Source organism: Pan troglodytes, chromosome X (assembly GCF_028858775.2).
Source record: "Pan troglodytes isolate AG18354 chromosome X, NHGRI_mPanTro3-v2.0_pri, whole genome shotgun sequence".
Classification (NCBI taxonomy): domain Eukaryota; kingdom Metazoa; phylum Chordata; class Mammalia; order Primates; family Hominidae; genus Pan; species Pan troglodytes.
The window spans coordinates 130,602,621-130,615,610 of NC_072421.2; the positions used below are offsets into that span (position 1 = coordinate 130,602,621).

General features: G+C 41.6%; 1 non-coding gene across 1 annotated transcript; it reads left to right on the plus strand.

The window, feature by feature from the left end:
* The first annotated feature begins 11,514 nt into the window (after positions 1-11,514).
* LOC112207200 (small nucleolar RNA SNORA8) lies at positions 11,515-11,653 on the plus strand. The gene has a single exon (XR_002941655.1). It is a non-coding gene; the product is annotated as a small nucleolar RNA SNORA8 (small nucleolar RNA).
* Positions 11,654-12,990: the final 1,337 nt, after the last annotated feature.

The window sequence follows — 12,990 nt, forward strand, 5'->3', positions numbered from 1 at the left end:
TCACGCTCTCCTCACGTGCCTAAGTGCTGCAGACAAATAGAGTTTCACTCTGGCTGCTCAAATCTCTTCAGACTGCCAGTATGCTTCCAGTACTTCCAAATATATCTTAAATATTATATATTTTAAAAGAAATCTTGAATTCTCCAATGGCCTGGTCCACTTTTGCATATAAACATCAAGAAAACTTCTTGGGTTTTCCTTGAGTTTTACTAATCTTATTTCTATTCCTTTTTGCTTATTTGCTTATATAACTTATACTTTTCACCTATTGACACAAGACCATCCAGGATATTCTAATTTTCTCTTTTCAGAATTTTAAACAGTTTTGTGGCAATCTTCCAATCATGTTTAGTGATAAAGGTAACAGATATTCCTGTCATTTCTGCTTTTCTGGAACACCACACTCAGTGGACCTATTATTCAATGTTCTGGGGGAAGTCATAGACGAGTGTGACATTATGAACAATACGAACTTGGGGTGCTAGACTGGTAGCAATCAGTATTGTCACTTTTCCTTTTTTAGAGTACTTTAATGCTTACCCTCCTTTCTCTGTTCTCTATTGCCATAAAGAAATTGTCTTGGTGGCCACGTGTGGTGGTTCATACCTATAAACCTAGTACTTTGGAAGTCTGAGGCAGGTGGATCGCTTGAACCCAGGAGTTTGAGACTAGCATGGGCAACATGGCGAGACCTCCATCTCTACAAAAAGTCAAAAAACTTAGCCAGGCATGGTGTTGCACACCTGTAGTCCAAGCTACTCAGGAGGCTGAGGTGGGAGGATCGCCTGAGCCTAAGAGTTAGGAGCTGCAGTGAGCCAAGATCGTGCCACTACACTCCAGCCTGGGTGACAGAATGAGACTGTGTCTCAAAAAAAGAAGAAAGATATTGTCCTGGTATGCCTGGGTCACTCAGATCACTTGGGAAATAATCAGAAACAACTTTTTTGCTGACAAACATGATGACTTTGTATTTGGGAGATATGTTCTCTAGGAGTATTTGGCTAAAAGATTATTTCCCTTCACCTGTGGTAACAATTATATTTTGTTTCACTGTGTTTGCATCAACTAGGTCCAAAGTACATATATATGTATATGTGTTTGTACTTATACAGTGCATATATAGTTATATAGCACACACATTTTGGATCATATATACATATATATGTGTGAATATATGTATATTCATAAGGCTCTTATAAGTAAGATTGTGCAAGTCAATGGATAGGGTCTGGCCAAGCTGTACTTCCCCTAAGAGTCTGTTTGTCTGTCTGTCTGAACATACATCTAATACAATTTGCATTATCTGGCATTTAAAGTCCATGCCTAGCATCTTATATGCTTTGTATAAGATCAAGTAAATCAGGTTTTCAGGTTGACAGAGTTATTCATTTACAGATCATCCAGTCTTTCAAGAATTTCAACACTGATTTCTATACCTTTGATAAAGTCTTGAATTTTTCCCTCTCTGTTTCCATCACCACATATACAAATGCTTTTTTTTTTTTTTTTTTTTTGAGTCAGGGTCTTGCTGTGTTTCCCAGGCTGGAGAACAGTGGCGTGATCATAGCTCACTGCAACCTCGAACTCCTGGGCTCAAGCCATCCTCCTGCCTCAGCCTTCTGAATAGCCAGGACTACACGAAGGTTTGACCATGCCCGCCTAATTAAAATAAATGTTTTTTGTAGAGATGGGGTTTCACCATGTTGCCCAGGCTGGTCTCTAACTCCTGGCACCCAAGTGATTCTCCCACCTCAGCCTCCCATAGTGCTGGGATTGCAGGCATGAGCTACTGTGCCCACCTATGCAAACACTTTTAAGGCTATCATGTGTCCTCTAGCTCGGATATTTGTCCCCACCAAACCTCATGCTGAAATGTGATCTCCAGTGTTAGAGGTGGGGCCTAATGGGAGGTGTTTGGGTCATGGAGGCTGATCCCTCATGAGTAGATTCATGTCCTCTCTGGCAGGTGGCTGGGGTGAGTGAGTTCTCACTCTATTGATTCCCACAAAAGCTGGTTGTGATAAACAGCCTGGCACCTCTCTTCTCCCTCTCTCTTGCTTCCTCTCTTACCATGTGATCTCTGTACACACTGACTCCCCCTTGCCTTCCACTGTAAGTGGAAGTAGCCTGGAGCCCTCACCAGAAGCAGACATTGGTGCAATGCTTCTTGTACAGCCTACAGAACTGTGGGGGGTCAAATAAACCTCTTTTCATTATAAATCACCCAGCTTCAGGTATTCCTTTACAGCAACACAAATGGAATAGGACAAGACAAATAGTTAGAGCAGTGGTGTCCAATCTTTTGGCTTCCTTGGGCCACAGTGGAAGAAGAAGAATTGTCTTGGGCCACACATAAAATACATTAACACTAATGATAGCTGATGAGCTACAAAAAGCAGTTGCAAAAAAATCTCTTAATGTTTTAAGGAAGCTTACAAATTTGTGTTGGGCCGCATTCAACACTATCCTGGGTCGCATGAGGCCCATGGGCCACAGGTGGAACAAGCTTGATTTAGAACATTCAGCCTCTTTTTGAAGAGCTAATACTCTAGTAGGTGTAAGAACTACAATGCCAAGTCCATTCCTTTTCTCATTTAAGGAAAATGAGTCTAGGCATTGTACAAGACAGTGTCTTCTCTCTTCCAGTTTGGTAATCATAACATCTATTGACTGAAGAACTATTGGTTATATCTGTGACAGAGTTGGAGTTGGCATTAGAAACATGCCTTTTTGTGTTTTTCATAACCTCAGGGCTGGGCATGGTGGCTCATGCCTGTAATCCCAGCACTTTGGGAGGCCAAGGTGGGCAGATCACCTGAGGTCAGGAGTTCAAGATCAGCCTGGCCAACATGGTGAAACCCCATCTCTACTAAAATTACAAAAATTAGCTGGACATGGCGGGTGCCTGTAATCCCAGCTACTTGGGAGGCTGAGGCAGGAGAATCGCTTGAACCAGGGAGACGGAGGTTGCAGTGAGCCAAGACCGCGGCCACTGCACTCCAGCCTGGGCAACAAGAGCAACACTCCATCTCAAAAAATAAAGAAAGAAATAAAAAATAAATAACTTCAGGATAAAACTTAGACATCATAAAATCTGCAAGTGAGATGGGATGAGACCTTTTTCACCATCTTTCAAGTCTTCACACATTACATTACACTTTTCCTATCTCCAGTTGTCTGCTTGCACTTATGACATTGGACTTACTGCTGACTATACATAAACATTTCTACTAATCTGAGGTAAATCTGCCCACTTTTGTTTTTCCCACTATATAATATGTGCTAGAATTTGGACCCATACTATCCATGGCTGATTTTCTATAACAATGTTGTAGTCTTTGTTAAATTTTTTACAACAGAAAGTGGGAATGCAACAGTACCAACACTGGATTCTGAATTGTAGTTTTATTCTAGTTTTTAATAACAATATTGTCTAACATTGTTTAAAACAGCTTTATTGGCCAGGTGTGATGGTTCATGCCCATAATCCCTGCACTTTGGGAGGCCGAGGTGAGTGGATCACCTGAAGTCAGGAATTCGAGACCAGCCTGGCCAACATGGTGAAACTCCATCTCTACTAAAAACACAAAAGTTAGCCAGGCATGGTGGTGTGTGCCTGTAATCCCAGCTACTCAGGAGGCTGAGGCAGGAGAATTGCTTGAATCTGGGAAGCGGAGGTTGCAGTGAGCAGAGATCATGCCATTGCACTCCAGCCTGGGTGACAAGAGTGAAACTCCATCTCAAAAAAAACAAAAAACAAAAAACAAAAAAACAGTTTTATTGAGATATCATGGACCATCTAAAAAATTCATTCATTTAAAGTCTACATTTTAGTGGTTTTTAGCACATTACTAAATTGTGAAATGATCACCAATATTTAATTTTAAAACATTTCCATCACTCTCAAAACAAATCCTGTACTCATTAGCAGTCACTCCCTAGTTCCCTTTCCACCCAGGTTCTAGTAACCACTAATCTATTTGGTGACTGTAACATTCATCTACACTGGAAATTTTATATAAATGGAGTCATATAGTATGTGGTCTTTACTGACTTGCTTCTTTCACTTAGCATTGATATTTTCAGTGTTCATCCATGTTGTAACATGTATTTGTACTTCATTTCTTTTTATGGTCAAATAATAATCCATTGTGTACATATACAGTTGACCCTTTAACAATGTGGGGGCTAGGGGAACTGACCTCCTGTGCAGTAAAAAGTTCAAGTATAGGCTGGGCATGATGGCTCACGCCTGTAATCCCAGCACTTTGAGAAGCTCAGGCAGGAGGATTGCTTGAGCCCTGGAATTTGAGACCAGCCTAGGCCAACATGGTGAAACTCCATCTTTACTAAAGATACAAAAATCAGCCAGGCATGGAGGTGCATGCCTGTACTCCCCAGCTATTTGGGAGGCTGTGAGGTGGGAGGATTGCTTGAGCCAGGGAGTTCAAGGCTGCAGTGAGCCTTGATTGCATCACTGCACTCTAGCCTGGACAACAGAGTGAGAATCTGCCAAAAGAAAGAAAGAAAAAGAAAGAAAGAAAGAAAGAAAGAAAAGAAATAATTTTTGACTCCCCTAAAACTTAACTGTTAATAGCCTACTGTTGACCAGCAGCCTTACCAATAACATAAACAGTTGATTGTCACAGATTTTGTATGTGATGTGTAAGCTAGAGAAAAGAAAATGTTATTAAGAAAATCATAAGAGAAAAGACATTTACTATTCATTAAATGGAAATGGATCATCATAAAGGCCTTCATCCTCATTGTCTTCACATTGAGTAGGCTGAGGAGGAGGAGGAAGAGGAAGAGGAAGAGTTGGTTTTGCTGTCTCAGGGGTGGCAGAGGCAGAAATGGAGGAGGTGGAAGAGGTAACAAGAGAGGCAGACACATTCAGTGTAAATTTTATTGAAAAAAAAATCACGTATAAGTGGACCCATGCAGTTCAAACCCATGTCGTTCAAGGTTCAAGGGTCAACTGCACCACATACTCATTATCCATTCATCATTTGAGGGGCATTTAGGTTCCTTCTATTTTTTAGCTATTAGGAATAATGCTGCTGTAAAACGTTTGTGCACAAGTTGTGTAGACAGGTTTTTCAATTTGCTGGTGTATATACCAAGGAGTGGAACTGCTAGATCATTTTGTAGCTATATGTTTAACTTTGTGAGGAGTTACCACGCTGCTTTCCAAAGTGGTTGCACCATTTTACAATTCCAGCAGAAGCTATGAAGGTTCTACTTTCTCCATATCCTTATTAGCACTTTTCTAGTCTGCTTCTGATTTTAGCTATCCTACTGGGTTTGAGGTAGTATCTCATTGTGCTTTTGATTTGCTTTTCCCTAATGACTAATGAAGTTGAGAGTCTTATGTGTTTATTGGCCATTTATATATCTTCCTTGGATACAAGTCTATTCAGATACTTTGCTCATTCTTTTAATAGCAACCAACCTTGTTTCCTGGAAATTTGCTGAATTCACCTATTACTTCTTCCTTCATGTATAAAGGCTGTACTTTCCTGTTTCTCTGTGTGCCCTATAATTTTGTTGAAAACTCAATGTTTAAAATAATATGGGAACTCTGGAAATCAGATTCTCCCCCAGGGTTTGTTGTTTCTCTTTGTTGTTCTTGTTGCTGCTGCTGTTTGTTTATTTAATAACCTTTCAGAATTAATTATGTTATGTCTATAATTTTTTGTAATTTTTGAAACAGGGTCTCACTCTGTTGTCCAAACTGGAGTGTAGTGGTGCAATCATGGTCCATTATCCCCTTGACCTTCCAGGCTCAAGCAAACCTTCTACCTCAGCTTCCCAAGTAGCTGGGACCAGAGGCACATGCCACCACACCCAGCTAATTTTTATATTTTTTTGAAGAGATGGGGTTTCCCCATGTTGCCCAGGCTGGTCTTAACTCCTGGGCTCAAGCAATCCTCCTACCTTGGCCTCCCAAAGTGCTGGGATTACAGGCATGAGCCACCATGCCCATCCTGTCTGTAATTTTTATTGTGTGTGGCCACCGAAGTCTCTGCTTGCTTAATCTAGTGGTCAGCTAATAATTGGACAGAGATCTCCTTTAATACCTTCAACCACTAAGTCCCTCAGTCTTTGCTGAAGGTTTCATTTTATGGTTTGTCTTTTTTTTTTTTTTTTTTTTTTTGAGACAGGGTCTTGCTCTGTCACCCAAGCTGGAGTGTAGTGGCAGGATCATAGCTCACAGCAGCCTCAAACTCTTGGGCTCAAGCAATCCTCCTGCCTCAGCTTCCCAAGTAGCTACGACTAGAGGCACAAGCACCACTATGCTCAGCTTTTTTTTTTTTTTTTTTTTTTTTTTTTTTTTTTTACTTTTTTGAGGGAGACAAGTCTCATTATGTTGCCTAGACTGGTCTTGAACTCATGGCCTCAAACAATCTTCCTGCCTCAGCCTCTGAAAGTACTGGGATTACAGTCATGAGCCACCCTACCTGTCCCTTTGTTGAAGGTTTCTTCATGTGGATTGCGGCATAGCTTCAACACTCTGCCAGGCAGTTAGCAATTCTGCTTTAGCCTTCATCTCCTGCATGTGCATAGCCTCAAGATCAGCCAGAGATGAGAGATTAGGGCCTTTATAGGACTTTCTTCGGCATGTGCACAAGTCTTGCATATGTCAGTGGATTTCTATGTCCCAAGAATATACTGGAGCTTTTCAAAGACCCTTTTGGGCATCTCATTCCCCAGTTTTTCCTTTTAACTTTCTTGTTCAGCCTCTTGTTAACCTCAACTGGTAACACCACCTCCAATGACTATGATACTAAGCCATCATCACTTTTTTTTTTCCCCCACAAATGACCTAGGGATAAGACTGTTCACACAGAGTAACCTCTAAGCCAGATTAAATGAAGACAAATTCCGAGAATGGAGCTTTCCTGGGAACTGGCGGATGGGTCAAATAGTGATAGGCTGGGTGCAGTGGCTCATGCCTGTAGTCCCAGCACTTTGGGAGACCAAGGCTGGAGGATCACTTGAGACCAGGACTTTAAGACCAGCCTGGGCAAAATAGGAAGACCCTGTCTCTGCAAAAAATGAAAAGATTGGGAGGCCAAGGCAGGAGGATTGCTTGAGACCAGCCTGGGCAACATAGTGAGACCTTGTCTTTACTAAAAATAAAAACTAATCAGCCATGTGTGGTGGTGCATGCCTGTAGTGCCAGCAGCTCAGGAGGCTAAGGTGGAAAGATCGCTTGAACCTGGAAGATTGAGGCTACAGTGAGCCATGATCATGCCACTGCACTCTAGCCTGGGTGACAGAGTAAGACCCTGTTTCAAATAATATATGTAAAATAAAAGAAAAAGAAAGAAATTAGCCAGGCATGGTTGCATATGTCTGTGGTCCCAGCTACTAGGGAGGGGTGTCATAGACAGGGTCTTGCTCTGTTCCCCAGGCTAGAGTGTAATGGTGCAAACCCTGGCCTCTACTCACTATATACTGGTAACACTCTCCCAATTATGATCACCAAAACTATGTGCAGACATTGTCAAAATCACCTGGGGAGCAAAGTCAGTCAGCCTAGGTAAGAACCATTTCCCTGGAGTTACAGTCCAGCAAAGTAGGGCTGGAAACAGGGCTGATTCTCAGGAAAATTGTAGATTAGCAGTGGGTTAAATGCTAAAATCCTCAAGACTTAAAGGATTGACACTCTGACACTGAAATTTCCAGCTCTAGGTGGCCTTGAACCATGGTAACTATATATCCTCCTTCCCTCCCACCCTCCAAAAGTCTTGATTTCTCATCAGTTTATTCCTCTGGTGATATTGATTTGTGAAACATAGAAAATTGCTGGCTGGGCATGGTGGCTCACACCTGTAATCTCAATACTTTAGGAAACCGAGATGGGTGGATTGCTTGAGCCCAGGAGTTCAAGAACAGCCTGGGCAACATGGTGAAACACCACCTCTACAAAAAATACAAAGATTACTGGGTGTAATGGCATGCACCTATAGTCCCGGCTACTTGGGTAGCTGAGGTGAGAGGATCGCTTGAGCCTGGGAGGCTGAGGCTACAGTAAGCCATGATTGTGCCACTGCACTCTAGCCTGGCTGACAGAGCAAGACCTTGTCTCAAAAAAATGTTTTAAAACTTGCTATTTCTATTATATATCTGGTACTCTTATTTTAACATAATCATGAACCAGAAGAAATGATCCCTTGGAAAACTATGTACCTTAATTTTTGGTTGGAAATAAGTTATCTTGGGCTTCAAGGTCCTTGCTAAGCCTCAATGTGCTTTAATCCCATGTATTCAGGCCATCTGGGAGAGGGAATATTTTACCAGTGGCCTTTTAAAGATATCGTGCAGGTAGTGAGAGCTCCCCAAACCTTTTTATTGATCTCCTTGGATTATTTTCTATATCACACTGCCAGGCCAACCCTTCTATCCTCTTCTGAAATGTTCAATCTTTTCCTTAATCAAATAGATTATATTACCTCCATCTTTCATTCAATTCACTCTTTGGATATATATTTATTGAGGGCCTACTATGTGTCAGGCATTATGCTAAGTACTATTGATATAATAATTAAATAAAAATGACAAACTTGGTTGGGCACAGAGGCTCATGCATGTAATCCCAGCACTTTGGGAGGCTGAGACAGGAAGACTACCTGAGTCCAGAAGTTCTGACACTGTCTCTTAAAAACAAAACAAAACAAAACTATTCCATGACTTTATGGAATTTTTGTTCTAGGAATGTAATCAAGAGAAACCAATAATCTCATAAATGAAACAATTACAAAATGAGAGAAGCATATGAAAGAAGAAAAACAGGGATTTAGATCGAGAATAGCAGGACATGCTGGTAGGAAGTCCTCTCAGAAAACATGATATGTAAGCTGAGATCTGAAAGATGAGAAGTACCAGCCATAGGAAAAGTGGAGAAAAACAAGTTCTAAGAACAGAGACTGGCATGTTCAAGGGCCCTGAGTTAGCTCTTTGCAGTCTATTGCAAAATGGCAACAATCTGTCTTTTCTTACTCTATCCAGTCCCTTTGCAATGTGACTTTTCAGCTTCTCCCACCAAGAAGTGGAAATTATTTTTACTCCCCTTGAATCTGGGCTGGATTTGTACCTTGCTCTGGCCAATAGAACATGGCAGAAGTGACAGTGTGCCAATTTGGAGCATAGGCCTCAACACGCCCTACACACTTTTTTTCCCTTGAAACCCTGCACAGTTATCATGTGAAGAAGCCAGGTTTGGCCCACTGGAGGATGAGAGACCCCAGAATGGAGATGTGCCATTTCAGCTGAGGCAAGTCATCTTAGACCAGCTAGCCCACAGCTGATCCAACAGCTGGCCACAGTTGTCAGAGAAAACCCAGCCAAGACCAAGTAAACCACTAAATGATCCCTGCCCAAATTGCCAACCCAGGAAATTCTGAACTACATTGTTTTAAGTCACTTATTTTGGGGTAGTTTCTTACACAGCAAAAGTTAACTTGTCTACCCTTTAATGAGAACAAGGTACTTGCCCTGCTCCAAACGTAAAAAATCTCTGCTTTTAGAATTATTCCATGGTCAAATTTGTTTAAAGCCAGCATGCAGCAATCATTTATAAACCTGGCCCTTTCAAAGAGCAACTGGCCATGTTATTTGCCTAGTTTCACCTTGAAGGGCTTGCTTAGAATCAACAGAAGCAGAGTGGCCTCACCACAGGCTTCTAGTACAGAAAGGCAGAAAAGAGCTCAGATGAAAGGCTCGCCTCAGGAAGACATTGGGGAAGGAGACATGCTCAAGGAAATTGTAAAACTTTAAAATCACATGGCAGAGAAATGCTCCCAAAGATTGGCTTGTTTCTTAAAGGAGAGTTGCAGAAAGGCAGCTTTCCATCAAAAGACAAATTTTATCTTAGAATTCAGACTACTATAGAAAGGGAAGGCTAGGGACTCTGAAACCACGTAGTAAAAAAGATCAGGGACACTTGTGATTGGCTTTCAGCAGGGTGATATGAAATAAAGGGTAAGTTCACCTGTGATTATAAGTGAATTCAATTTAATAACTCCCTTTGGAAACACTCTATACATAAAAGCTATAAAAGCCTGTGCAGGGGTGGCCTCATCATCTTGATACCACAATTGATCTGGGAAAACCATAAAGCCAACACAGATCCTGTTCATTGAGCAAGATTCAGCAAATCCCAAGCTGACACATCAAGCACTTTACATCCATGGGTCACAGCCACTGGCAGGCTGGTTGACCTGGCTCCAAGTGAATATGTAGCCAGACTGCATACCATGCTGTAAACCTCAGCACTTTTCCAAGCCAGCAAGTTAAATTGCAACCAGGCCACTTCCGGCCTAAAGGAGGTTGCTAATCTAAAGAAGTTCTCCTATGGACTGAAGCCTTTTAACCTGGGCAAATGGTTCCAAAAGTGTCATTCCCAGACTAGCACACCAGCATTACTTAGAAAGTTGTTAGAAATACAAATTGTGGGGCCCCATCCAAGATCTATTGAGTTGGAAACTGTGGTTGGGGCCCAGCAATCTATTTTAGTAAGCCCTCCAGGCGATTCAGATGCAGGCTTAAGTTTGAGAACCACTGTTGTAGGCGGTTGTGGTTGGCCCCGTTCTTAGAGTAGAATTCTGGGTCTTTAAAATGTATTTGTTTATTTCATTTTAGAGATGGGGGTCTTGCCATGTTGCCCAGGCTGGTCTCAAACTCCTGGGCTCAAGCATCCTCCCACCTCAGTCTCCCAAATTGCTGGGATTACAGGCGTGAGCCACCACACCTGGCTGAAGAATTCTGGGTCTTTAAATGGCCAGTCAGAGCAAGCTTAGGACTCCTTACAGTGAGCAGGGTTCTCCTCCTTCCCTGAACAACCTTACTGGATAACTATATTTGAAAGTTGAGCCATAGCCATAGGAAATATTTCTCCAGTAACACAGTTTGTATTTAATAATCATTCAGTAACAAAATACAGAAACAAAAGGTCATGGCACCCTAGTTTCTCAGGATTAGAAGACTGCAAAGATCATGTCACGTACTGCTTCTCAAACTTTAATGTGCATAGAAATATTTGGGAATTTTTTTTAAATACAGGTTCTGGCCGGGCATAGTGGCTCACGCCTGCAGTCCCAGCACTTTGAGAGGCCACACTGGGAGAATTGCTTGAGCCCAGGAGTTTGAGACCCAACTTAGGCAGCATGGTGGAACCCTGTCTCTACAAAAACTTAAAATTTAGCTGGGCATGGTAATGCATGCACCTGTAGTTCCTGCTACTCAGGAGGCTGAGGCAGGAGGATCCCTTGAGCCCAGGAGGTCGAGGCTGCAGTGAGCCATGATTGCACCTCTACACTCCAGTCTGGGTGAAAGAGCGAGACCCTGCCTCCAAAAATATATATATATATATATATATATATATATGTATATATATGTGTGTATATATATGTATATATATATATGTATATATATAAATTAAATGCAAGTTCTGATTCAGGAGGTCTAGGATGAGACCTTAGGGTCTTTGTTCCTTAAAAGCTTCCAGGATGCACTGCATGGTATCTGCACTCAGCAGTTTACTCCTGCTAGGGTGTTCAAAGGTCAGTGCCATAGAAATCCAGTATCTGGTTTCATTGGTTTTCTTGGCTTTGTGCTCGTTAAACCTGGTATTTCTATTGATACAGCATTTGTATAGGTTTCTCATACTCTTCAGTTTGATATATTCTAAGAGTAAGCAATGCTTTTCTTTTTCTAAGGTGTCAAATTGAGAATGAAGCAGATCCTCCTACTCTGAAAATGACCCTAAAGTAAATTCGTTGAAGAAATTAGATCCCAAAGATTCTTGGTGAATTCTGATGTCTTCATCAGTATATTCATATTAAAAAGAGATGAAAGAAACCAAAATAAAAGAATTACGGGCTGACAGGACAACTGGATTAAGCATCAGTTCTATTAAAAAGGGCTAACTTGAAGATATTAGTAAATCTCTTGAAGACAAATTTTGACTCCAGCTCTTTAGAGGATCCAAAGTGACCTTGATGGACAGTAGAAGGGATCACAACATAAAATTCCTTGAATAAAAATGTATTGATTTAAAAACAAAACAAAACAAAAAAAGGCTTCCAGGTGATACCAATGCTGTTTGTCTATGGACCACACATTGAGTTGTAGGCCTTTAGTCCAAATCTGATGCTTGAATCCCCTACCTGGAACTTCCCCAACCTGGCTTTGCCACAGAATCACCCAAGGAGCTTTGAAATGCAGACCCTTGAGTTACACTCCAAATTTCTTCAGTCAGATTCTCTTGTAGGCTGCATATCTAGATTTTTTAAAAAGCTCCCCAGGTGATGTTGATACAACCAGATTTTCAGCTGTCTGATTTGGCATTTGTTAGCCACCAGCCTACACTGCATTCCTACCAAGTTACCTGGTCTTGCAGCTTCTGCTTAAGCCTTTCCAGGGAAAGAGTCAACTCCCTTGGGGGTGCTGAATGCATTTACAGAGAAGCACTAATCATAGTTCTTATATTTAGGTCTTTGACCCATTTTGAGTTAATTTTTGCATATGGTATAAAGTATGGGTCCAATTTCTTTCTTTTGCATGTGGATATTCCATTTTCCCAGTGCCATTTGTTGAAAGAACTGTCTTTCTCCATTGAGTGGTCTTGGCACCTGATATGGTTTGGCTGTGTCCCCACCCAAATCTCACCCTGAATTGTAACATTCCCCATGCGTCCAGGGCAGGGCCAAGTGGAGATAATTGAATCACGGAGGTGTTTCCCCTATACTGTTCTCGTGGTAGTGAATAAGTCTCACGAGATCTGATGGTTTTATACAGGGGAGTTCCCCTGCACAAGCTCTCTTGCCTGCTGCCATGTAAGATGTGACTTTGCTCCTCATTTGCCTTCTGCCATGATTATAAGGCTTCCCCAGCCATGTGAAACTGTGAGTCCATTAAACTTCTTTCTTTTATAAATTACTCAATCTCGGGTATGTCTTTATTAGCAGCATGAGAACAGATTAA